Consider the following 24,236-nt stretch of genomic DNA (forward strand, 5'->3'; position numbering starts at 1 on the left):
CTCTTTGCTAGGCATTTTCACCAACTTTTTGCGTGTAGAGATGCTTCAAATCTCCGGGCATTGGTACTCCCTAGCAAGACATGGGATTACAACCACTTGCTCACAAAATCCTCAGTACATACTGTAACTTAATTCTCTCTCATGTTGTCATGTTTGAGAGTTTAGAGGTATGGTGTACATACGTATAGGTGTGTGTTTCAGCTAAGGTTTTTCAAGGAAACCATAACATTTCCCTTCTGCTATGCAGAATCCTACTTTCCACGTAAAATCATACTGATTGTGATGCCCATTAGACTGTTCACGTAACTTGAAGCATACTTTTAAGCATACTTTTATATCCAGCTAGTCCTAATTGTGAGTTAGGTGTTTTGGTTTTGTTTTTTTAACAGATTAAATACTCTTGTCTTGGTTTTCTTCGTTGCTGAATGCCATACCCTCACTTACTCATACGCTTCAGGTCATCCTGCTTAGCCTTTGGGGCTTAAATATTTCTTTCAAGTTAAGATCTTGGCTGCAGAATGCTTAATCTGTGAAATCGATTCTATCAGCATTAATATTTTACATTTCTGGCTCATGAAGCAAAATAAAGCTGCACTCTCTGTGTGGCTGATGGTTGGTGGAATCTCATAACTGCCTCTAGAGAAAAAAATCTAGCAAACCAGATCAAAGACTAGAAGTCATGCTCTATAGTCCTGCCGATTTTGCAAAGCAAAAGGAGGTGTAAATATGATGAGCCTTCAAGCAGGAAGGAGTTCCCACCATGTTTTCATCAGCGTCGTGGCTTTCCTCACTTCTCCCCGTGTTTTTATTTTTATTTTAATGTTAAACTTGTGTTGAGGTTTCTCCTCTCAGTGGTCAGTTAGCCGGAGGAGCGGGATGGCAGGAGTCCCGAGTGCAGCTGGTTTGGATGTAATATCTCCGACCTTCCCGTGAGGCCAGAGGTGGCTTGAAGCTGCAGGTAATGGCACGCAGCACTTCGAAACACAACAAATTTGACAAATGCTGAAATGCAGCGTGAGTAATGGCCTTGGTGAGTGTTTCTCTCTGCAGTTTGCACCTCGCTTTCGGGGCAGCTTCCCTCGTGTCAGGTTGGTTTGACTGGATGCTCGGTGGTTTTGCTCTAACCAGAAACCTGTCGGGCTGTTCCGTGGTAGTTTCCCTTCTGTAACCGGTCCTCAGAGCGTGGCCTCCTTCACGGGCAGCCTTGTTTTCTAGCGCTGCATCCCCTCCCACCCCAAATACCTTGAGTTTCACTTGGTGCTCCTGCCTCTTGGGCTGCCTGCTGCCTTTTTCCATGGGAATGGTTTGCTTCCAGTTCAGGGACGTGCCTGCCTTCCTGCGCCATGCAGCCCTCACCGGGAGCCCACCCTTTCAGGTCTGGTGCTGGAGCGCTGCTCCTGGCGCTATCTGAGCAGACTGCTCCCCGTGCCAAGGTTGGAAGTGTTAATCTTGCTGCAGACCGGGGTGATAATTCATTGCTGTCACAGCAACACATGCTTGAAGTTGCCTCTTGCCAGATTCGTTGGCTATATGCTGCACCAGAGAAAATTATTTCAAGAGTCTTATTGCATAGCCAGATGCTGTAGGACTCGTGCAATCCACCCCCCTTCCCCCTTTTTATGACTTCAGGGAGGAAAACAGCTCTGCAGTGAGGCACGTTCCTGCCGAGCGCGGGTGAAGAGGTAGAGGAACTTCTGCTCACGGCTACGTTTTCTGGTTTTGCTTTGAGGGAAGTCCTGTTTTGTGCTCAGCCTAGAAAGGACAGAAGGAGTTTAAGGTAGGGGGAGTAGAGTTTAAAAAGAAATGAACTAAGCCAGCAAGGGTGCTCTGTTCATGCTCTCTGCAATAGTTAAGTGTTGTCAAAGTTTTGTGTTTTCGTTAAAAATGTGCTCATGACTAGATGGGCTTGACAAACTTTTCCTACCATCTGTGTCTTTACATTATTTCAAAAGAAAGAGAAATTGTGTGAAGTCTTGCACGGGAGTGACCAGCACACCTAGGTGCTCTGTTTGATTTCGTTAGAGCCATTTAGCTCGGTTGTTAGGTTGTTTTAATAGGACCTCACCTGGAATTTTTATTCTATGTAATTGGGCTCTGTAAGTGCCCGAGGATACATATCTTGCTTCTGGTATTTATGGCTATAATTTACTGACTCTTTGTTATTATTTGGGCTAATTGGAAGGTGATGCTGCAAGCCGGATCACAAAGCAGAGGCCACCAGTGTTGCTTGGTCTTATCTCTGTCCCTTAAAAGTCTTCTACAAGCCTCTGTATCGGTGGCTGTTTTGTCTCTGGGATATTGCAGACCTCTGAAGAGGGAAATGGGGAGCTTTTTGTTACAGGATCTAAGGTCACCCAGGCAAGTTACTTAATGCACAGCTTTTGAAAGAACAGCATTCAGTGCACAGTGGTGTTTGATTACCAGGGAAGAGAGATGTGCAGGTTGTTTAGTAGGACAGAAACTTGCTGATGCTCTTCCCAGCATAAATGTCATAATGCCTAGTGGCTAAGTGTTGCATCACCGATAGCTATTGTCTTTTATTTCTCAGAGAAGTTGCTATGGAAGTTAAATATTCTGGATGCACTCCCGTAGATCAATATCCAGGCGAAAATGTGGTGCAGGGAAGTTTGCCGTAGTGTCACGCATGTTATACGTGTTATGCTACCTTCCCTCTTTTTCATTCTTTGTGTCTTAATTATTTGCACTGCCAGATTGTAAAGAATGCTGTCTTGAGAAGCACATCTGGGAAGGACTTCTTTGGGACCTGTGTAAACCACCTCTTTACTTGGCAAAGATAGCTTTTAAGCAACTTGAGATACTCTTGAGAAGGCCTGAGGCAGTACTCTCAAATTCTTTTTTTAATCCTGCTGTAAAGCATAAAGGCAACGTATTTGTCCACAAAACACTGCACATATTTATAACCATAGAAACAGAGCAAGAGATCAGGACTCGAAATCTGTATGGATTTGCATTTAATACTTTTGCTCAAGTCTACGTGAGATTACTGGCGATTTGCAATTGTAATAGTTTGCGTGAGAATCCCCTGGTCATGCTTCAAGCTCTGAACTGTTTTTTTTTTCAAGCGAGGTATGCCAGAGCAATTCTATCTTTTGCAGAGGTAGAAGGTGTAGGAATTCGCTTTCACTCCCATGTTTTCCCATCCCAGTACAGTGGTTATTAGCCCTTCGTTTTTCTGTCTACAGGTGCTTTAAGAACCCAGACAACTTCATCCTGCTGCCCAGGTAGCCTGCCTAGTGCTCAGGAGCCGTCTCACTGCAGAGAACTCACCCCCCTCTCTGAGTGAATGATAGATCGAGGTGGAACCTGTATGGCCACGTGTATTGTATATGATGAAATTATTGCTGGTACCATTTGCGTGAGTATGGGAACAGAGATTTGTTTAGAACAAACTGCAAGACGAGTTCTCCGTTCTTACCAAAATACAGATCGCTCTCTGGCTATTTTTGATGGCAAAGGCAGCTTCATTTTCTTTTTACCAATGCCAAGCGTGCATAAACTTTTGCTATTCTGTTAACTTTAGAGAGGGGTCTGGAGTTTTTAACGAGCTGTTAGTATGCCAGCTAATGCCCTAACCAGCAGGAAGCCTTGGTAAGTAATCTTCCTTTTGGAAACAAGGACAAGCTAGATCAACAGAAGGGCATAGTAAAACGTCTGCCTTATCTGCCAATGAACATTTGTTAGTATGGTGGGAGTAATAATTGTTTTTGAAAGCTGATAACGTTCTTCTAAGTGTGGGGAAGAACAAGGAAAGCTGATAATGATATATACCCTAGTTCCCCGACTCCCGGTGAGGCTGCAGTTTCAGATCCTCAGGTCCAAAGATTACCATCTCAGCAGCTGATCCCCCCCTCCCGAATTCAATTGCTCAGCTGGGAGACGAAGCATTAGGCTTATCTGTTTGCTGAACTGATTGATTTCAGACCTCAGTCATCTGCAGCTTTGGGGCAGGGCTTGCAGAGTCCTACCTTTTGATGACATTTCCCCGTTGGAATGCAATGTGGTAACTTTCTGAGATTGCATCAAATTAGTTCCATACTGAAGGGGAAGCTGTGGATACCGGCAGACCATCGTGTTGATTCGGGGAGAGAATTGAAACTCAGAAGAAAAGGCAGGACACACAGAACCCCTACCATCAATCATTTGACTTGTTCAGTCATCTCCACAACCCAGTCTTCCGCTTATATTCCCTTTATATCAATTTCTTACACAGCAAAGGGTGTGTGCATGTACGTGTGTACATTATATGTATGTATACATTCATTCCCAGTTTCGATACGCAAGGTAAATAAACTGAAAATAGCAAGAGATGGAAGCACCTACAACCCCTAACTCAATGTGGGAGGGTAGAAGTGTTGGAAGCAAAGCCTCTGTGTTGTGTGTGTGTGTCCACGAACAATTTGGGAAGCCCCTGGTATATGAAATAACTCAAGCTATTAGTTATTCAAACAAGCTGGAGCGCTGTTCAGGTGTAATGATGCCTTTAGATCTTAAAGGTGAAATATGCTTTTGGCTCGATGCTGCCCAGAGTCTTTCTGTGTTAGAGCTGATCTGTCTGTCCCAGCAGCGCGGGTGGCAAAAGCTCTTCTCGCACAAGATTGCCAGCACGAGTCCTTGGAGCCGATGCTGTCAGCCAAGTTTCATTTCCCCAGAGTTTCATTTTCCCATGTAATTATGTCAGGCGAAATTACAGCGTAGACCGACCCTCCCTGTTTGTGTGCATGCACTTTTTCACACTGATGGTCCTTCCTGTTTTTTTCTTGGTTTAAATCCTTAAATTTTGTGTAATTACAGAGACTTTGCACATTAAAAGTAACTGTTACCTTTACTGTTGGCATTTGTGTGTGCTGAAACTCAAATCCCCTTAATAAAAGCAAATTTTATCAGTCTGAAAAAGAAGAAGCTGTCACTTGAGTGCTGTGGTAGCACGTCAGATCTGTTGCCTCTACTGCTGCCTTCCTTGTTTTTAGAGGAAATCTTCGAGTAATGCATTTGCTGTTGGGAAGCCAGTTAGAAGTCACTTTCTCTATTGGAAAGCCAACTGAGTATTCTTTTACTTCCCTCAAAAGCACTGCTCATAGTATGTAATGTCTGTTTATCATTTCTTATGGGAAGTTATGGATGTACTACTCCGTGTACTAATTTTCTACAGCTTTTTTAATTAGTCCGCTGATTTCGAAGTATCGATTTGTGCCAAGGTACACCAGGGTATATTTGAACAAAATGCAGAGCAATAAATTTGTAATTGTAATTCATGTCTGATGAATAAGCAAAGCATTAATTTTATTAGCTCTGCTGGCAGCCTCAGCGTTCGAGGAGCGTGGCTGGGCTGTTTTTAGGGCTGCGCTTCATGGAACTCCTTTGCACGGCTCTCATTTATCAGGCGGTGTCTGGCGTTGAACTGGTGTTTTCTAGGTAGATGTATATTTTGGTAATCAATTGCCTTTTTTTTTTCATGTCCAGAAATGTATGGAGAGGCTTGCTTAGTAGTTACTTTAAGTAAAGCTTTCTCCTTTTTATGGTTAAGAGAATTTCATGGAGAAGAAAAACGTCACTTGAGTTGTTCCCGTTGGCCAACATGTGGTTGTAAGTTCTGGTGTGCTGAACAGTCGCTGCTCTGTGTTAGTGTTACTCATCCTGTGACTTCATCTGCATTGTTTTACTAAAAATGCGGATAATTATTGTAAATGGTTTTTAAAAACTGTTTCTCATTTCCGTAAGTCTCATAGAGGAATCCTAAAGAACTTTGTCTCATATCAAGAGAGACCAAAACTATGTGATGAGAAAAGATTTCAGTGATTAGAAGCTTGTAAGAACACATATTATTCCTTTTGGGGACGTTGCTGCTGGGTATAGATCAGGTGTTTGCTAATTTTCTTTTTTTTTTTTTTTAGTCTAAATTCACATTTGTCGGGTTTAATGCGTCATTTCATTGCACAGAACATCATTGTCATGGATTTTTGCCTTCAGTTATTTCCATTTTGTGCATCTGTATATTTTTGTTTGGCTATATATATTTATGGTCGAACAACGGGGGGAAGGGTATGTGTAAAAATAAACCAAAACTTAGTCCAACAACAGTAAGGTGGTAGGATAGTTGATGGTAATCTGCTTAACCTTGGGACGGAAAAGTGGAGCATGGTAATACGAGATACTTAACAATGTGTGGTATCCAGTATTGTACAGAATCCCTCTTTGTCTTTTAAGGATCAGGTTTGCTAATTTAAAGATTAATTATAAAGGATTCAAGTCAGCTGTGTTTTGTCAGAGCAGCACAGCGAGGCCACATGCAGAACTTTTTTCCCCCTTTATCTGTCTTTGTTCATTTCTTTGGATGTACGTGACTGTTTGTGTTCCTCTCTCTTCTTTGGTTTAAAGAGGAGCTCAGTAGTTTTTTTTAATTACGTATGATATTAATGGTTACGCTGAACTTTTTTCCCTTTTAAGAGAGTGTTTGCAAGCGAAAGAACTGCCCAAAACCTTCTGAATTGAAGAATTGCAATCCATTGAAATAGTTGCTCTTCCTGACTTTTTTTTTTTCAGTAGAAGCAGAATTTAGTTGCCCATGGAGAGAATCTTCTTTTGCTGTAAAGATGGCAAGATGAAACTGCCTCAAAGAAAGGTGAATAGAGACGGTAGTGCTTTGTAAACACGTACACCATTCTGCTGTTTGTTCCCCAAGAGTCCAGTTCAAGAACAATCACAGTAGTGGTTGCTTCTGAAAGATCATTGCTGCTTGGTAGGGTGCTGGTCTTCAGCCCCTTTTGGGAGGATGCCTCAGGAAGAGAAATACAGGAGGGCACACACTTGCCAGGCCTGTTCACATAACGTTTTAGTCAACTTTGCAAAATCTTCATTATTGTGTTGACTGTTAGAGGCAAAGTCTGCCCTGTACGCAAAATGTGAAAGGACCCACTTTTGCAGTGAATTTGTGACTAAGACAATGCAGGATTTGTTGTCATTCTCCAAAACCTTGTTTATACTGAAAGTGCAGTGTAATGGCTGGTGAGGATGGACTGTATTTTGAATATTTCTCAAACACAACAAATCTGTATTTCAAGGTGTTGCAGCTGACCGTCTCGTAATGCTTGCAAATCCTTCATGGTAATAAGCCCTTCTCTGAAGAACTGCGGAGTGATTTCTTCTCTCCAAATGGACTTCTGGTTATTTCAACCCATTATCTGCTCATCAAACGGTCTTAGATAACTGAAAATCACCTGTATAGGACTGTTTTTTATTCTTCCTCCTCTTTACCTATTTTCCATTGGAGTCCTTAGATACCAGATTTTTGCTTTCCAAATAAAATACTCAATCAAACAGTGATGTTCCTACAGCTTGCCTCATCTTTTCTGCTTTACATGAAAATGCATGCACACCCAAGTACCCTTAAACTCTTTTGATAAGATAAATGTAAATTGTACTTGAGAGTGTTTCTTTCTGAGAACAGCCTCGCTCTATTGTACAGATGTTCTTTTGGGAAATGGAATGCACTTCTCTTAATTATTAGCGCTGATGGACACGCTGCGAGCCCGGTATTTGCTGATGTCAGGTAGAATCGAAGATCTGGGTTCTTACGCTTGACAAATGTGACAGTAACTGTAGTCCTGGCTGTCTCAGCTGAATGAATCAATCTCACATTCACGAGTACTTATCGGCAATCAGCTATACTGCATAAGCAGACCATCTTCCTTCCCTTATTTTCAGCACAGTCTGCAGGCAGCGTTATTTCTAAAGCACTGCATGCCACTGATTTGTTAGGTGCGGGAGCTCCGGCTCGCTCTTTGTAGCTGATGAACGTCTCGTAGCTTTTCTGCATTTCTCTCTTTCTAAAGGTCTCTCTCCTCTTGAGAAACTGATGCACTTCTGTCCAAACGCATAACGATGACTACCGAATGTCTGTGGCATTAATATATGTAGACATAAATAGAGCAAGTCCTCTACAAAAAAAAAATATGTATTTTCCCATCATATACCTATATTTCTGAATTTTGAATACCTGTATTCAGATACTATTTTTGGATAGAAAATTTGTAAGGACTTCCTGGAGCTCTGTATGTACTCAAGAGTACGTAAATGACCTTCTGAAACCGTCTCTACAGGAAACTGAGATTCACGTCTTTTTTCTTCTAAGTAGAACGATTACATTTATTGATACATATATCTATATAGAGATAAACACAGATATATATGCTGTATTTTCAATTTGACAAGGAAGATTAATATAAGGGACAGTTCTCAAAGGCCAAGGTTTGTCAAGAGCCAGGGGAGGAAGGGGGAGACATGAAAGGAATGGACTGAGACAGTTCTGATCTTATTTGTAGTGCTGCTATTTTGTAAGATATATAGAGAAAAATTATTTTTTCTTGAAACATGAAGACTAATGGGTTGCCTTACAGAACTTGAAAGGCTATATACAAATAGCTGTTCTGGCTTACTTGTTATCAGGGCTATTATTGGGGGGTTACAGTCTTCGGTTTCATGACGTAGCTGAAGTTTAGAGGACAACAACTTGTGGGTTTTATATGAAACTGAAGGTAAATCTCTACATTTATGGAGAAATGAATTTTCAGCTGCAATAAATGCTTGCATAGTGAAGTGTTCTAGCAGTTGGACACTCGACAGAGCAGCATGGATATGTTCTTCATGCTTCTTTTACCCAGTGCTAAAGGAATTGCTTGCAGTAGTGCTCCTCAGAAGTTTTGTTCAATAGAGTTCTGTTTTTCCCCCTTTCTCCAATGTTCCCAACCACTCAGTGTGATTTTTTTCCCCTTGGTGTCTCTTGTTATCATCATCATTTGACTTTTCGTTAGCAAAACTATAATGTTGAGTTTGCTGTGCAAAAACATCTGTCCAGAGGGTCACGTGGAGTATGAAAACATTTGGTAAAACTTTGTTGTTTTTCTTCGGAGATAAGTTTCACCTGGGGCTGATGAACTGAGGAATCCTTGTGTAGATCTTGGACTAAATCGTGTAGGCATTTATTGTTATCCCACATCTCTCCTTCAGTCCCGACTGCCATCACTTGAGTAGCAGAAGCAGTGCTTTAATTCCAAGAATTATTTCATTACCGAGAAAAAAAAAATACCAAGGCACAGATTCGCAGTACTGATGAAAAACACTTGAACGTGCCTGCAAACTTTCTGAAAAATTTCCCCTCTCTTAGAGAACCTTTTCTCCACGTTCTTAATTTCTGCGTGATTAATCAAAGAATAATTGGGGTAATTCATTAGCGTTGACAGGCAAATTGTCTTCTACATCAAAGTACTGTTCTTTTAGCTCTCTAGCAGTGGACAAAATTATATTTCTAATAGAAATAGGAGTCTTCAACAAAAAGAAGTGGAAAATGTTATGTAGCATTGTACTTCTTGCTTGCAGGACACAGGCATTACAACTAACAGAACATCTGAAAGGTGAGAGCATTGTGTTTGAATACCTCGTTGATCTGACACCATAATGGCAGTATTTAAACTGCTGAAGGTGAATCCATTTGCATTTCTTTCTAAAATCAGGCCTTTGTCTTTTGCTGAGCATTTTTAAATTTGGTTATAGTTTTAAGATGTTCTTTCTCACCTTCTTTAAGCTTTCTTTTTTGTCTTGTAGCTTGAATTCTAATATTTTAATTTCAAGAGCATTCTGTTGCATGAACGTGAAGCAACGTGCATATTATGAGCTCTAAGCTATTGTCAGAAGGATGCATCATGGAATGAAACAATGGCATTATGTCCAAAGCTGTCTGTGTTGGTGGATATTGTTCTGCTGAACGCTAAATGCTTTCAAAAACTGCAATAGTTTCAGGATTTTTATTTCTTAACCTCAGCTTTTCAACTATGTAAGTAAAAGCTCTGTTCCTTTCAAAAAGTTGCTAACAAAAGTTTGGAGCTGTTGACCTCAAGTGGTTCTCAGAACTCCCCCAGTGTTTTGTTTTGTTTTAATTTTTACTTTTTTTTCTGATGATGCTTGATAGCACATGCCAAGTCTGCTTTTTTTGCTGGCATGAGGGTGGACTGTTTTTTTATCTCACCAGTATTGGGTAGCACTTCACCAGAATGTCTTCCTTTTCCATCTTTCATATTCTAACAGAGGCATCAAGTAGCATTAGGAGTTTATGAAACCTAATTAGTTCAGAAAGAAACTGGTGTTTATACAGCCGCTGTATGATGCTTAGGGCTCTGAGTATGCTCTCATGCTTGATAACAAGGAAGGAAGGGATGGTTTTGGTCCTGAAAGTAATGTTATCTGCACTTAATTATATTTTCACCTTTTCTTCTGCAGCCCTTGCAACATCTTCCTTTGGAACAGTAGAGGGTAGGTGAAGCTTTTTTAAGAGACAGGCTTCCCTTTGAAAAACGGCTAGCAAGAGAGGAGCCACGTTGTTTTTGTTTTATTTTCTCCTCAATAGGGCAAGAAAAATAGGAAGAAAGATCTCTTGCTGATATGAAATAGGCCTTTGCTGTAATGAATGGCCCGGGAGTTTTTCTGCTTGCTTTTCTTATCCCCATGTTGCGAAAGCTTGCTGTCCTGCTGGATTTTTTTTGGAATGCAGAGGTGTGTTCTGGCTAAAAAAGCATGTGCTTTGCCTAACAAGCTTTCCTCGCCATCCGGCCCAGCTGGCTGCTGCAGTCTGTATTTGTTTTGTCTTCACTAATTTTTATACCCATGCTTTAAATTAAACTAACACTTTTTGCATTAAGTGGCAACCCAAGCACAATGTCCATAAATGAGACCAAGCACTATAATCTACTAATTTTTGTTTTCAGTGTGCAGTGTTATGTAATCGAGCAGCCTACTAAAAAGGAAGATGTGGAAATAACACTGGTGGCGTGTAAATGGTGCTGAACTTAAAGCGATCGACCTGTATTGAAAGAGATATTTACATTGAAAAAATATATTGGAAGAGATATTTACACTTCCCTTGGTACATAGAGAGGACAAGTGAAGAGGGCAGGGTCTGGTCGGTCAGCACAAAATCTGTTCTTGTTACATCTTTGTCTTTTTGCTATAGGAGATAACCCATGCCTTCAGTGTGTAGCATGTATTGGAGCCTAGTGGTGAGTTTATTTCCAGGGTTGTCACAATCTTGCAGCTGCCTCTGAGTTGAGTATCAAACTGTCTGAAATTCAGCTGTGAAATTCAGGTTTGGTCCAAATTACAAATGAACAGAATAAATATTAGAAGAAATGTTAGAAAGACAAAGAATGGAATAAAAGTAGTCATCAATCTCTTTTAAATAAATACTCCCTTTAAATCTCTTTTAAATAAATACTCCTTTATAGGATGCAGAAGCTGCTTGGGAGTTAAACAAAGAAACAACAAAACATAACAGACAAACCAAGCCAAACCAAGCACCAAGCTGTCAGCAGAATCGCAGAACGGTTAGGGTTGGAAGGGACCTTAAAGATCAGCTAATTCCAGCCCCCCTACCATGGGCAGGGATACCTTCCATCCCAAAATACACATCTTTTTCTGTTTGGATATTTATTCTCACGGTGGTAAGGGCAGACTCTTTTTCTTCTAACGAGTTGATGTAGTATGCTGCTGTGAGCAGAAGCTGCTTTCTCCCTTTGCTGCTGGGGTAAGTGGCACCTGACCTGCACAAAAATGTTTTCCTGTTCTTGTATTCGTTGTAGGCAGCACTCTGAGCTAGGTCAAGATGAAGATTTGAATCTATTTGATGGTTTTCCATGTTACTCTCCAAAGAATTGCATTGCAGTGAGGCTCTAGACTTTTTTTTCCTTTACACAAATGTCAGTGGACAGATTTAGGGCCTGGATGTCAATTCAATTCACTTACAGGTTTGCCTCATGTTTATTAAACTGGGCCTGATCTGTATCAAAATAAGTTTCCTGAAGTCAAGATAACTGACAATGAAACCTCAGAAAGATACAAATAATTGCATTTGTAATTACACCATTAAGAAAAAAACAAGGCATACTTTTATGTGTGATTTTAAAAAAATATCTTCTAGCACTCCTTTCAGTACTGTGCAGAATAGACTGTTGAAATATCAGGGATGAATTTCTCTACACTTAATTTAATCTCAAAATAGAAATGTGTCTGTTTAGGTCTTCTAAACTAAGCATTGATACTAATACATGAAATGTAATCTGTTAATGGCTTAAGGCACATCTGAGAAGAGAACATACGGATTTTCACTTAATGCCATTGTTTGGCATATAAAAAAGAACAACAAAATATTGTTGAGTAGTTGGACATTGCTGGGAAGAAAATAGGAGTAAGACAAGGAAATCTCTTTAGCTGTAGTCAACAAACTAAGAAGAGGATCGAAATGAGTATTTTTGCTGTGAGGTTGTTGTCCAAACTTCTGAGCAGAAAGGTTCAGCGTTACAACTTAAACCTCCTTCCAAAAAAAAAAAAAAAAAAAAAAAAAAAAAAAGTCCTGATGCCCATGGTGGAGATTCAGAAAGTGCTTCAGAGGCACTCTTGAGTTTTACAGTTTCAAACTCATCTGAGGATTGCTATCCAAACTTCTCAGTAGCACTTGGAAGCCATCAAGAAAGTGTCCTTGGTTTTTTTTTTTTTTTGCATTTGCTGCTGGTCTGTATTTGCAGTTCTGTAGCATGAGCAGAATTGAGGCTTAACCACAAAATATAAAGGTGTTTTCTTATACTAGACATTCAGTTCAAACACAATTAGGTAAGGTTAAAGGTGCTTCAGGTGTGAGACTACAGCAATTTGCAAACTCTTTAATGGATGCAGGAATAAGCTTTACCGTTAGAATGCTCATTTCCCATTTTTTTTCCTGAAGACGCTTTCCTTCATCTTCCTCGTGACTTAGTATGAGCAAGAAATGAAGCCTACTTCTGTCTTCAAAAAATGTCTTTTGTGTTCTTATAGTTCAGGAAAAATTACTAGAACAGACTTGTATGTCTGTAGGGCTCAGAATATCCATCTGTCTAAAGCTTAAATCCTTTAAAGAGTGAACTGCGGTTCTCTGGCCACCTCTCTGTAATCTGCATAACTTCTGCTTTGTGAATGTGCATGAAAATTTCCCAGTGAATGAAAGACCTCGTGTTTTGTTCTTGTAAAATGAATTATTAATTTGTTTTGTACTGAGGTATGAGGAAATAGAGCTCCGGTTTACTAGATTATCAAAGCGTGTTCTGTACAAGCATATTGAATTAGCTTTCATTCTCTGGATGTTCCAGCCACTAGCACGCTCGTTGGCTTAAAGCATTCCTATACTCGTGTACGTATAGACATAAATACTCCCTCCTGCTGGTGTTACAATATCACGAGTGGAAGTAAATTAAACTAAATTAAATTTCCAGTTTGGCCATTACGCTTCTGTTCTATGCAGCATGCTAGTGAAAGCACTGTTGTTTCAGACCCCGTGAATGTTCTTATTTTCTCCAAAATATTTGCTGCGTAACTTTAGAGGATTCACTTATCCTGTGATAAGACTCTTTAGTGCATAGAGGTTCCTGTGTCTGCTTACGTTGCTCGCGTGGTTTTGACGGGGAATGTGCTCTTTGGAAAGGGTTTGTGGTGCTTTGGGCAAATCAGTCTTTGGAAGCAGAAGCAGCAAATGCTGTGCATAGCTTTCCGAAAACTGAAAGGGAAGATTATTGTTTTGTAACAGTTTTTCTTGTGGGCACTGTGAGGGGACTAGAACTTGTCTTCAGCTCCTATTAGACAAAAAAGTTTTATTCTTATGGCAAGAAGCGACTTTGGCTTGTATGCCTTATTTGTTTGTTATATGCATCATCACTGAAACCCACAATTGTCAGAGAAGTTCTAAGCAATGGGGTAAATTTCTGTGCTACCAGTAGGCTTGTTAAGCTACAGAAAATATAAAAATGTCATGCATAATAACTCTTAAAGTCTTGACAGAATGGTGCATAGCTCCTAGGAAGCTTTTAAAAGCAGAAGTGTTTCCTACCAGACTAATGCCTTTCTGGTTAGGCTCAACAATGGTTTTACCCTATTTAGTGTAGCTTGCTTTTTTTTTTTAATAAAACAAATAGTTGCTAATAGATGCACTCTGTCACTCCATTGCTGCTCATTTTCTACTCGTCTTCCTTTTTTGCTGAGTGTATTTTGCCTCATAAATAAGTCATGCCACAGAGAGTCTGTGCTGTAGCATTTCCCATCCATCTTTCCTACTAGCAGAATTGCTTTGACTTTGATGTGGACTAATTAAGTTCACATTTTTTTATGGACATCTTAGAGTAGTTAAAGGAAATATAGCTGAAATCTCTCTGCTTTTCTAAATGAGGCTGTAGGACTTGTTAGGACTTTGATCTGTGTATCCTGAAGTTTTTTCTTTTCTGAAAGCATGCTATCGGAGTATTTCCATCAAAGTTGTATGGCAAACTTCCCAAGAGCATACATGTTCTGGTAGGGAGAATCGGATTTCTGTGCGTTTTGCCCTGCGTACAGCTATCTCCGCAGCATGGGCAGTTAAATAATGCTTCTCTCCACAACACCGGGCGGGTTTGTCTGTTTAGCCCGCTCCTTGAATTGCTTCCCAAGTCATGTGCTCGTAGATTAGATCAATACATTACCTAACAGGCCGGTTAAAAACATTTCCCCGATCTGCTGACGTGGGGGAACGGTGAGGTAAAGTAATAGATTTTGTACTAGACGTTAGAATACACTACTGCGGTATTGGCAAGCCCCTTCTTCTCATGTGAAATTTGCTACTGCAGTGGTGCATTGCAGGAAATAGATAAAAATCAACTCACTGCACATATCCACACATCATTCATATTCTGTGAGAAGAGGCATGCCTTCAGAACCCGGCGTAGCTTACGTGTTTTCACACAGCGCTTTCCACTTCTGAAAGAATGTTGCCGTAGGAGAACATGCAATTTAATTTCAACCTGATCCATTATTTAAATTGTTTAAAAACACAGTAGGCTCTTAAATGCTTCTTTTGTCGAGCACTGGAGAAATCATTTAGGCTTGTAAATGCTAGTGGGTTGGGAGGGCACCTACCAAAGGAGAAGCAAATAAGCTATTTCAGCATAGTTGTTTGAATGTAGGAGAATTGCTCTATTTCTTGTCCAAGTATCACTTTCTGTGACTGGGACTTCATATGGGAAAGCCAGAATTACCTTTTTGGAGTATCCTCCTATTTTTCCTCTGGCCTGTGCTTTTAAATTGTACAACTTTTTTTTTTTTTTTCTTTTTCCTACCATCAATTTCATTTCAGCCTTATACCTACCCGCTATGGAATTGTGTGTGAAAAGGTTAATTAAAAAAAAAACAAACAAACAGGCACAAACATAAACCAGCACCACCACAACAAAATCTGATTCGGTGTCCAGCCCTTGGCAAGGTGCATAATCCAGGGTAAGAAGAGCAGGAAAAAAATCTATACGGATAGGTCAAATGATGACTACTGAGATCTTTGATTCACCCTCAGACACGATTCTTAATTTCATCAGAGCACTCCGGCGTTAGGCTGACTCACTGCTCTCTTGAGAAGAGCCTTTTAATCAAAGCGTTGTTTTTAGAGCTTAGGTAGACTTTGGCTGCTACGCTGCTCTCATTTAAGGGCCTGCCTTAGTGCAGCGATGATTCAGATTAACATGTTGTCTCTTCTGAGTGCCATCCATCCATCCAATCCATCATCCATACCTACAATTCCTTCATATCAGGGTGTTGGAGCCTTAACTGCAAACCCCTTCAGGGTGCAGACACTCCGAGCTTAACATAGCACAAATAGTCAATAGGAAAAACTCTCTGACTGCATAGCATAATTGTTTCAGAGCGCGGAGGCGTGATTACAGCACAAATAAATACCTGCAGTGCTCTACAAGTGTCGCTGCCCTTTGCTGGGAGACGCAGCACCAAGAGTCAAGGCAGTGGAACAAAGGATGTGAGTGCTCCTCGTCGGCATCCGTGGGAGGTCACCTCTCTCAGGTTAGAAAAATCTGTATTGGGAGCAAATCATAGAGGCGAAACAGGGCAGTTCAAGACAATTCCTGCTCGTAAGAAGGGGACAGATGCATAACGCAGCCCGTGTTGGGAAGCCTGCTGGCTGGGATGAAGGGTAGGGCTTCCTGATGTGCTCATTTGTGGTCTTGCTGGTGCCCTGCGGTATCCCCTTTTTTATTTTTTGTGGGATCAGCATCATTCTTTGTGGGGCAACACGGTATAGAAGACAAAACGGTTTAAAAGAATGGTGCCGTGTAAATTTAGATGGATCAACAGAGCCATCTGAAGTGATACTGAAAGTCTGGGGGAAGAGGCTGTGGTGTCAAGAAGCTGGCATCTCCGCATGAATCCGAGGCCTTATTTAAAAATAAATGAAGTCTTCATTTCTGAAAAGAAATTTTGCAGGAATTACTTGCTTGGACACTAATAGGAAACTGTTTCATGGGGACAAACAAGATGAATGTACTGATGTTTTCCATCCTGCCTTTCAGTGCAGAGCCACATTTGGGCTTTGATCTAATTGAATGAAGGACCACATAAAAGCAAGTCATTATTCTTGTTCTGAATCCTTGGGGAAAAAAAAATGACTTCCTTGAAGTAGCTCACTCTGGAATAGGGAAAGGTCACTTTAGGATAGGGTAATCCTAGCATCTGGCTGTATAATGGTTTATAATATTAGGAATTACTAGATCAAGTTTTGTAGGTGACAGCTAGGCACAAGGCCTGGTTCTTTGTGGTTTAAAGCTAGCAGCACGCTTCCAGGAAGGCTTTCCTGATTCTTACAGGTCGATCTTTATAAATATTAATCCAAAATCCATGTTTATGCAGAGGAAAAGAAGGTTCTTTTCTGAAATAACTTTTTTTTTTTTTCGTTCTCTTACTGATTTCAGAGCAGCTGTAGTGTGTTGGGGCACACTGAAAATGGTCTTTAACTTGTTTTTCTAAATTAATGCCCTGCCCACAAGAATTCAGAGAAGCATGTGGAGTTGTTCAATAGAACAAACAAACCCGGTATTACCTGATATTTAGTATATGTAGAAGCTTTTTAAAAATTTCTATGTGGAACTTGTTTGCAAGTGGGTTTTTTGTTTGTTTTTAGCTTGGGTATGTTTTGTTTTTTTATTTATTTTGATGGTCTCAAAGTTATTTAAGGATTGCACCTTACAGTGCAGACTGAATCCTAGACAGGACCAGTTTCCACCTGCTGGCTAGAGAAAAATTCCCCATATTTTCCTTAATTGTGCTAGGGAGTAACCCCCTGCCAATTTGGTGCTGAAATCGTACTGTTATGTGAATGAGCTATTCCAGCAACTGGTCATTGTGCTCTGGAACCGTTCCCTAATATCCATTCCTATTGTACGGAGAGTTTGGAGAAGAAAAGTGAATGGTCTGGCTACTGACTCATAAGTCCGTGGGCACTGGGATAGTACTGGCTTTGTGAAAATTCCTGGGATAACTTGATCCAGACTTTTAATCCTTCAGCGGAACAGCCAAGTGTTACTTCAGATTTACTCGGAGTGTTTCTGCTTCCAGTGGATTTGTTTGGAAGATGTTTTTATAGCTGGCCTCTTCTCAGTCGTGTTGTGGAGCAGCCCCTCCGTGTTGCTTACAGTTCATGAACCTGAGGGGTTCACCTGTGTGCTTCCCATGCCTTTGGGTCAGTATGCTGGCTTTCTTACTGACAATTCACTCTTATATACAGCACTTTTCTGGTGTTCAGCTCTTGAAAGCATTGTACCTCGTATCATCATCCCTCCCTTCGAGCAGGAGGGTCCGAAGATCCACAACAACATACTGTCAAATGGGCTTCCAACGTCATTTTTGTGGTTAACCTTACATTTGAGAAGATGTAAACTTCAGGAACTGGAAGCAACTGAGCCATTCTGATTTTTCTGGATGGGGATCCTGGTCCAGTCAAAATATTTGGCCAGCTGTGCACTGGTTCCTGGTGGGTTAGCCACACTGTTGTGACATGTCGTCACTCCCCAAGAAGGTAGCTCAGGCTGCCTTGTTCATTAGGATAAAATTCTGTTCCTCCAGCCTCCAGAAAATTTGTCAGCCTGGCAGCACAGTACCCCAGAACACTTAGCAGAGGCTCAGCATTGCCAGATGAGGAAATTGAGATAATTTGTCAAGACCAAAAAAATACAACTGAAAAAGGAATAGGATTAGCATACTTCTAAATCCTTTGGACCAAAACATACTAATTAAGGACATCATTCAAAATACTCTGATACTGGCCTCCAACACTTTGTCTCCCTTGTGTGGTTGCTAATGTGTCTTCCATGAAGATAGGAGGGGGAAAAAAAAAGAAAATAAAGGCAATTAAAAACACTGCCTTCAGAATTTGAATTAAAAAATCAGAAAGCAAAGACAGCAGAAAAAAAAAAATATTTTCCTCTAGCAGTGGTACTTCGCAAATGTACTTTGCACAAGTTTAATCCATTTGGAAGAAAAAGGAAAAAAAAAAGATGTCTCCACAGCTTCTCTTAAGCATCTTTTTTTCAGCAAGTTCAGCAATGCTTTTTCCCTCTTTCATTTTTTTTCCCTCTTTCATTTTTTTCCCCCCTTTTAGGCAGAAGTATGTTCTGTCAGAACTTGCCTTGGGTTTAAGCTAATCTACATAAGGACAACAAACTGCTGGTGTGGTCTGATGGTATATTTTTGCTCCTGCTTGAGAACAGTGATGTTTCTTAATTTTGGCTTTTTCATGTTGAATTCTCACTTTCCACACTGTTGAGCTCCAACTTGTGCTGAGATGGTCGGAGCTAGGAGTCCTGCGTGGAGCACCCAGTGGCAGGAGGGAACCGGCCAATGCATCGGCACAGAGCAAACACCTTGTATTTAATGCTTGCTGTGGAACAGAGCTGAAATAGCTAACCGTCTTTTTCTGCTGCTGTAAGAGATCTAAATAAATTGTTTGGAATAGCCCAATTTAAGAAGTCACCTGTATTTGGCTTTTTTTTTTTTTTTGAAGGTGACTTTCTGAACACGTGTCAAACTCACAAAATTAGCAAATGGTTTTGCTGGCACTGGTAAGCCCCTTACTAGGACCCCCCTGACCCTAATGGGACTGGGAAAAAAAGTGCAGAATTGATGAAATGTTCTTTAAAAAACAAAAGTCTAATCAGACAATAACCTGATTAAGACTTGGTTGCAGGAAGTGAGTGAACAATACTCAAGCTGATTTTTTTTTTGAATCTGATGTGTCAGAAACGTGCGCTTACTCAGAGCAGCTCTGAATCATCCTGTCAGCGCGGGGAGGAGAGATTTCTGTGCCGTGCCACAGACCCGAGGAAATCAGTCCGCGGGTTTTGCTGCTTGAAATCTAAGAGCTCTGCTTTCAAGTTTTAAGTATTTAAATTTGCAAAATACCCCAGTCACCATATTGATGGATGATGGGTCGGTGGCATGCCTGCACTAGGAAAGCAAGACAGTAAATCTTGAGGTAAATTTGGACTAAGAAGTGATAGAAGAGTGTAAGGCAAATTTGACCTGAATTTGTTACTTTTGAGGTACAAAGAGTACTCCGAAGATTAGTGAATCTTGTCAGCTGTGCTCTCCTGTTGGTTTTGTCTTGCCACATGGCCAAAGCAACGCTGCTGTTTGAGTAGCCTCAGGGTCTCCGTCTTCAGCACAGGAAGAAGCAGCGGTCGGTCATATGATCTTTTGGGTTTATCTGTCCTTTTTTCTTCAGAAAGTAGGCTCGGGGAAGCATGCTGCTCTTCGCTTCATGTGCTGCTGTGTCTGCATTACATTTGGACAAGAATTGGTTGCAGGGGCTTGGCCGTGGTCTAGACTAAGGTACTGGGCAAGCTGATGCTCTTCCATCGCTTTTCTCCTACTCACCTCTCCCCCAGCATATGGAAAATATCACTGGGAGTAGGGGATGGGACTTGAATGGATGTATTCCTTTGATTATCTCATAATATCTAGTTTTAAATCTAATTCAAATACAGAAACAAAATCGGAGGGAAAACACTGAGAATTACAGGTAACTCCACTTTGAGGCATCTCATGGTGTTGCCACGTTTTGCCTCTGTACGTCGGGCATAGCACCTTATTCTGCCTAAATAAATCGCTGCTGGAGTGTTGGAAGCAAAGCTGGCTTTGGAACAGGCTTCCCGATTTCTGACAGAAATCCACTTCGAGTTCAACAACTGGAACTCCTCAGCATCTCCTGGTGACTGGAGTTCACCTGTTTTTGTTGAAGTACCACCTTGTCAGGAACGGTTTGTTGAGCCAAAGTGACGTGGTTGCAGAACAGATGTGCCTCTCTGGGGGCGAAGCAGATGATGGTGTGACAGACTTGTGCTAGGAGGGAGAATTTCCCACATACACCTATATGCTGTGAGTAGGCATATTTAGAGCTGCAGAGCAAGTCCCTTAATTGGCGTGGACTGAGATTAAAGACTTTTCTGAAAAATTAGACTTGGTTTGGGGCTGGAAATTCTGATAATATATTAAAAAATGAAATAATCTTTCCTCTTGTTTCTGACGTGGCTCAATATTGTGTCTTGATTTACACAAGCTCGGGAAAGTAAAGTAGGTTTATCGTGGGAAAATTTTACTTTCCTAATATTTGTGCTCCTGCAGAAGAACTTGTACATGATAAAACACTTGCGGGGTTCCATAGCTAGTTTATCGGCAATGTGTTAACTGCTTTGAGGGTATCTTAAGAATCTGCTTTTCTGAGTTGTGAACACGTACAGTGTGGCAACACCTTTCTTATGATCTTTTAACCTCCCGAGCCTCCCACTGTCTTGTAAGTGTTACCTAGTTCATCTTTTCCTGGGGACCTTTGTGGTGAATATGGGTTGCAGATTGTGAAAGGTAGGAGGTCTTTGGCTCATAAATTTGTAACTGAAAGCAGCTTTATCCTGAAGGTGCTTTGATATATTTGGCGTGAGCGTAAGAGTGCAAGACTGCTGAAATACCCTAATGGAAAACTTCTTAATAAAGATGTTTTCTTCTCGTGTACAATTAAATAAAAACGGAGCCTCTAAAGCTAATTCTAGAATAGTTGGAAATGTGGAAGAATGATTTGCAGTGGCTAAGGACTATTGTATGGCTCCATTTTTTCTGCACAATCGGCTTTGAAGGAATAGCATATTGCCATTCAAAGCTGCTATTTGCTGGTTTGAGGGGCCGGTGAGATGTGAAGCTGAAGCAGGTTTGTAGGTTTTTGAGCACCTGACACCATATGCCCAGCGTGACCTTCTTGCTGTAGGGGGAGCCTGTGCTGACCTGGAAAATGAGATTTGGGACTGAAACTGTCAGACAACGAACTGCCAGGGCAAACCCGAGTGAAGATGATGCGCTCGTTTTCTCCACCACTGTTTGGATGGTAGAATGGTAAACTAATCATAAGCTGTTCTGACAACTTCGAGAGACTTGAAGTGTCAGCAGTCTCATTCGTTTAACCTACTAATGCCTGCTGCTTTTTTTTTTTTTTTTTTAACTCACTTTGTGTCACAGCTGTTAACAATATCACGAGCAGGTAGCCTGCCAGGGGTGGATCCTGGATACTGCCCTGCCTTACTGGTGCTTTATGGTCGGTTCCCTTTTGTGCACTAGGTTTTACGTCCTCATTTGCTAGGCTGGTTAAACCTTCTTCAGAGGAGGTACAGAGCCATGGCTGGGAGGTCTGGACTTGTCAGCTAACCTTGTTTTATGTAGCAATAAAAGGAGATTAGCAGAGGAAAAAACACTGCTGAGGAAATTGGGCTGCGTAGCGGTGCTAACTCCTATAGTTCTGTCAGGAATCGTGCTAGTTACCGTGGGTGCCCGTACACAGCTTAACAGGTGTGGGACCATTATTTCCAATTTTCTGTCACTTTGAAACCTGCCTTTAGTGTTCCACCGGACAGAAAGTGGTCAGGGCCTCTTCTGGTCTCCCCATGTGGTTCATCAGAAAGTCGAGGCAGAGCTAAAGGGGAGCAGACGGACAGAGGCTCCGTGTGGCCTGAGGAAAGGCTGGCGAGGGATGGGAAGGGAGAATGGGGTTAAGGGTGGGGAGTGGGATATCTGAGGGTCGGGAGTGTAAAGGAGAGGCAGGTTGGAGCCCAGCAGTCATGGCAGAGGGTGTAGAGGAAGGGGAAGACCTCAGGTTTACACCTCTGGGTGAGGTGAGGGGCGTTCTGGTGGCAGGGCCGTACCCGGAGCAGGAGCAGAGGCAGGTTTTGGGCAAAAAGCAGCAGGCCGCGAGCGGGACGGGGCTCGCTTTCTGGCAAAGTCGAGGCTTGTTTTAAAGCAGACTTGTGGCTTTGTGGGTCCGGCCGATTCTGATTACTCATTTGCAGTGTTCTGTTGCCTCTTAGTCAGAGCGTAGCCTCAAGAGATGGGAGCGGGGTGGGAGTATTATGAAACACGGTAATTGGATTATTTGGGGGGGGGGGTGGCAGGGTGGCAGCTTTGTTGTAACTTAGCAAATTGTTTAAAAGCACATACAGATGAAAAGGAGACAGCTAATCTGGTTAAGAATAGCCGCTATGGTTTTTGATATTGATTTCTTTCCTCACTCTTGTCTTTTAACCTTGTTTTCTTACAATTTTAGAAAAAGAGTCTTGAGCGATACTGAACCGATAGAGGATTTAGATAAAAACAGCTTCTTTAAACAAATGATTGAACTTATTTTAACCCACTACCGAGTTCTTCCACATTCTGACATTTCTTTTAATTTTCATTCAAATGAAAATTAATATCCCAAGAGTTTTTGTCTTTTTGCCTAAAATGATCAGTTTTTACATACTTATGTCATCTATTTACAATACATTTAATGCTAAAAGATTTATTTTTAGCTGGCTAAGTAAAATAGCTAGTTGCTTGAGTTGTTGTCATAGCAGCAATCTTAACAGATAGGCTGATCCTATTTAGCTTTTGCAGCCAAAGAGCAACCGTTAGGCAACAGTTTGACAGTTCTGCAGTATTTTTCTAAAGATGGAAATTGTGCTGCTGGTGGTGTTTTTTTTTTTTGGGGGGGGGGCTACTTTAAAATATTTTTCTGTAGGTGTGTAGAGTTTGTATCAACTGATTTATTTTCATCTAACAACTTCGGAGAACTTTGGATGCATGGCATGTGAAATTCAGGATTTAAGTCTTAATTTGTAGAAGCTTAAAATTCACAATGCAGAATATTGCAAGCTGCTTTGTTTTTTTTTTTTTTTCCTAATTTATTTTAAAATGTTTTATTTTTAAAGCCATGAATATTCTGAAAGAAAAATGCCAGACTAGAAAACAGCATTGTGCATCACTTATTCAGCACTAATTTTAAGTTGTGGCAGACTGGGCAAACACCGCTGAAGAACTTTGGGGCTTGTCTTGGATTAACTTCACTGCCTTAATTAGTAGGTCATAGCCCTCAGTGTTTTAGTAAATCCTGATTTTTATTATTTTTTTAATGTGAAAGGGGAAAAACTGCTTCTACATTGATGAGCAAAGGTATTTTCAAATCAGTCTATGAAATAAGATGCAATCAATGCCTCTACAAGTGGTATTTGTAGCTCTGAGCTGCTACAGAAGTCCAGTTACTCTTAAACTTTTTTGAAAGTAGTTGTCTGTGAGTAAAGTGAATTTATTTGCAGTGAGGAATTCTTCATGTCTGGATCTTCCGATCAGATGGTATTGGACTTGAAGTCTTTTTGGTGTTACTGAGCAAAAGGCTTATCTCTCGAGCCCTCTGAAGTCTCTGACTAGACAGCCATTTTTCGGTGGATCTGTTGAAGCACCTGAGTTGAATGCCAATAAAAGGTTTTGGGTGTTGTTGGCTTAAAGAATGCTTTGAATACGATGAGAGTCAAAAAGTCCATTTAATCTTCTGGCTGTTTTGTGCAAGCCTACTTAAAAAGTATCGTTGTCTTAGGACTATAAACTCTCATATCAGGTTTATATGCTTATTTCAACGAATGAATCATGGTAACTTATCTCATACTTTCCCATTTTGCATCTCTTGGGAATAGTCAGCTCTTCACTTGCCAAACTTGAATCAAATCCAGTCTGTGAGAGTGGTAACAGCGACTTCTGTGACTCCCCACCTGGAATGAATTTGCAGTTGCACCTCTCTTTCATGGACTGGTATAAGGAAACATAATGAATGAATCTGGCAGGATTTCCTGGCAGAGAAAGAAAGTCATAGAATAACCCCAGTTGGAAGGGACCCACAGGGATAGAATCAAAGAATCATTAAGGTTGGAAAAGACCTTCAAGATCATCTGGTCCTATCCCTCTACCACCAATATTACCCACTAAACCATGTTTCTGGATCATCAAGTCCAACTTCTGGCTCCACACAGGGCCACCTAAAAAACAAACCCCGT

The 24,236-nt window shown here is 41.0% G+C and overlaps 1 protein-coding gene across 4 annotated transcripts in view; it reads left to right on the top strand.

The window, feature by feature from the left end:
• The window catches only part of USP22 (ubiquitin specific peptidase 22), a 98,673-nt gene that overhangs the window by 12,974 nt on the left and 61,463 nt on the right, over positions 1–24,236 (top strand). The window lies entirely within an intron of this gene.

Source organism: Aythya marila (genome assembly GCF_965140915.1).
Source record: "Aythya marila genome assembly, chromosome: 15".
Taxonomy (NCBI): Eukaryota; Metazoa; Chordata; class Aves; order Anseriformes; family Anatidae; genus Aythya; species Aythya marila.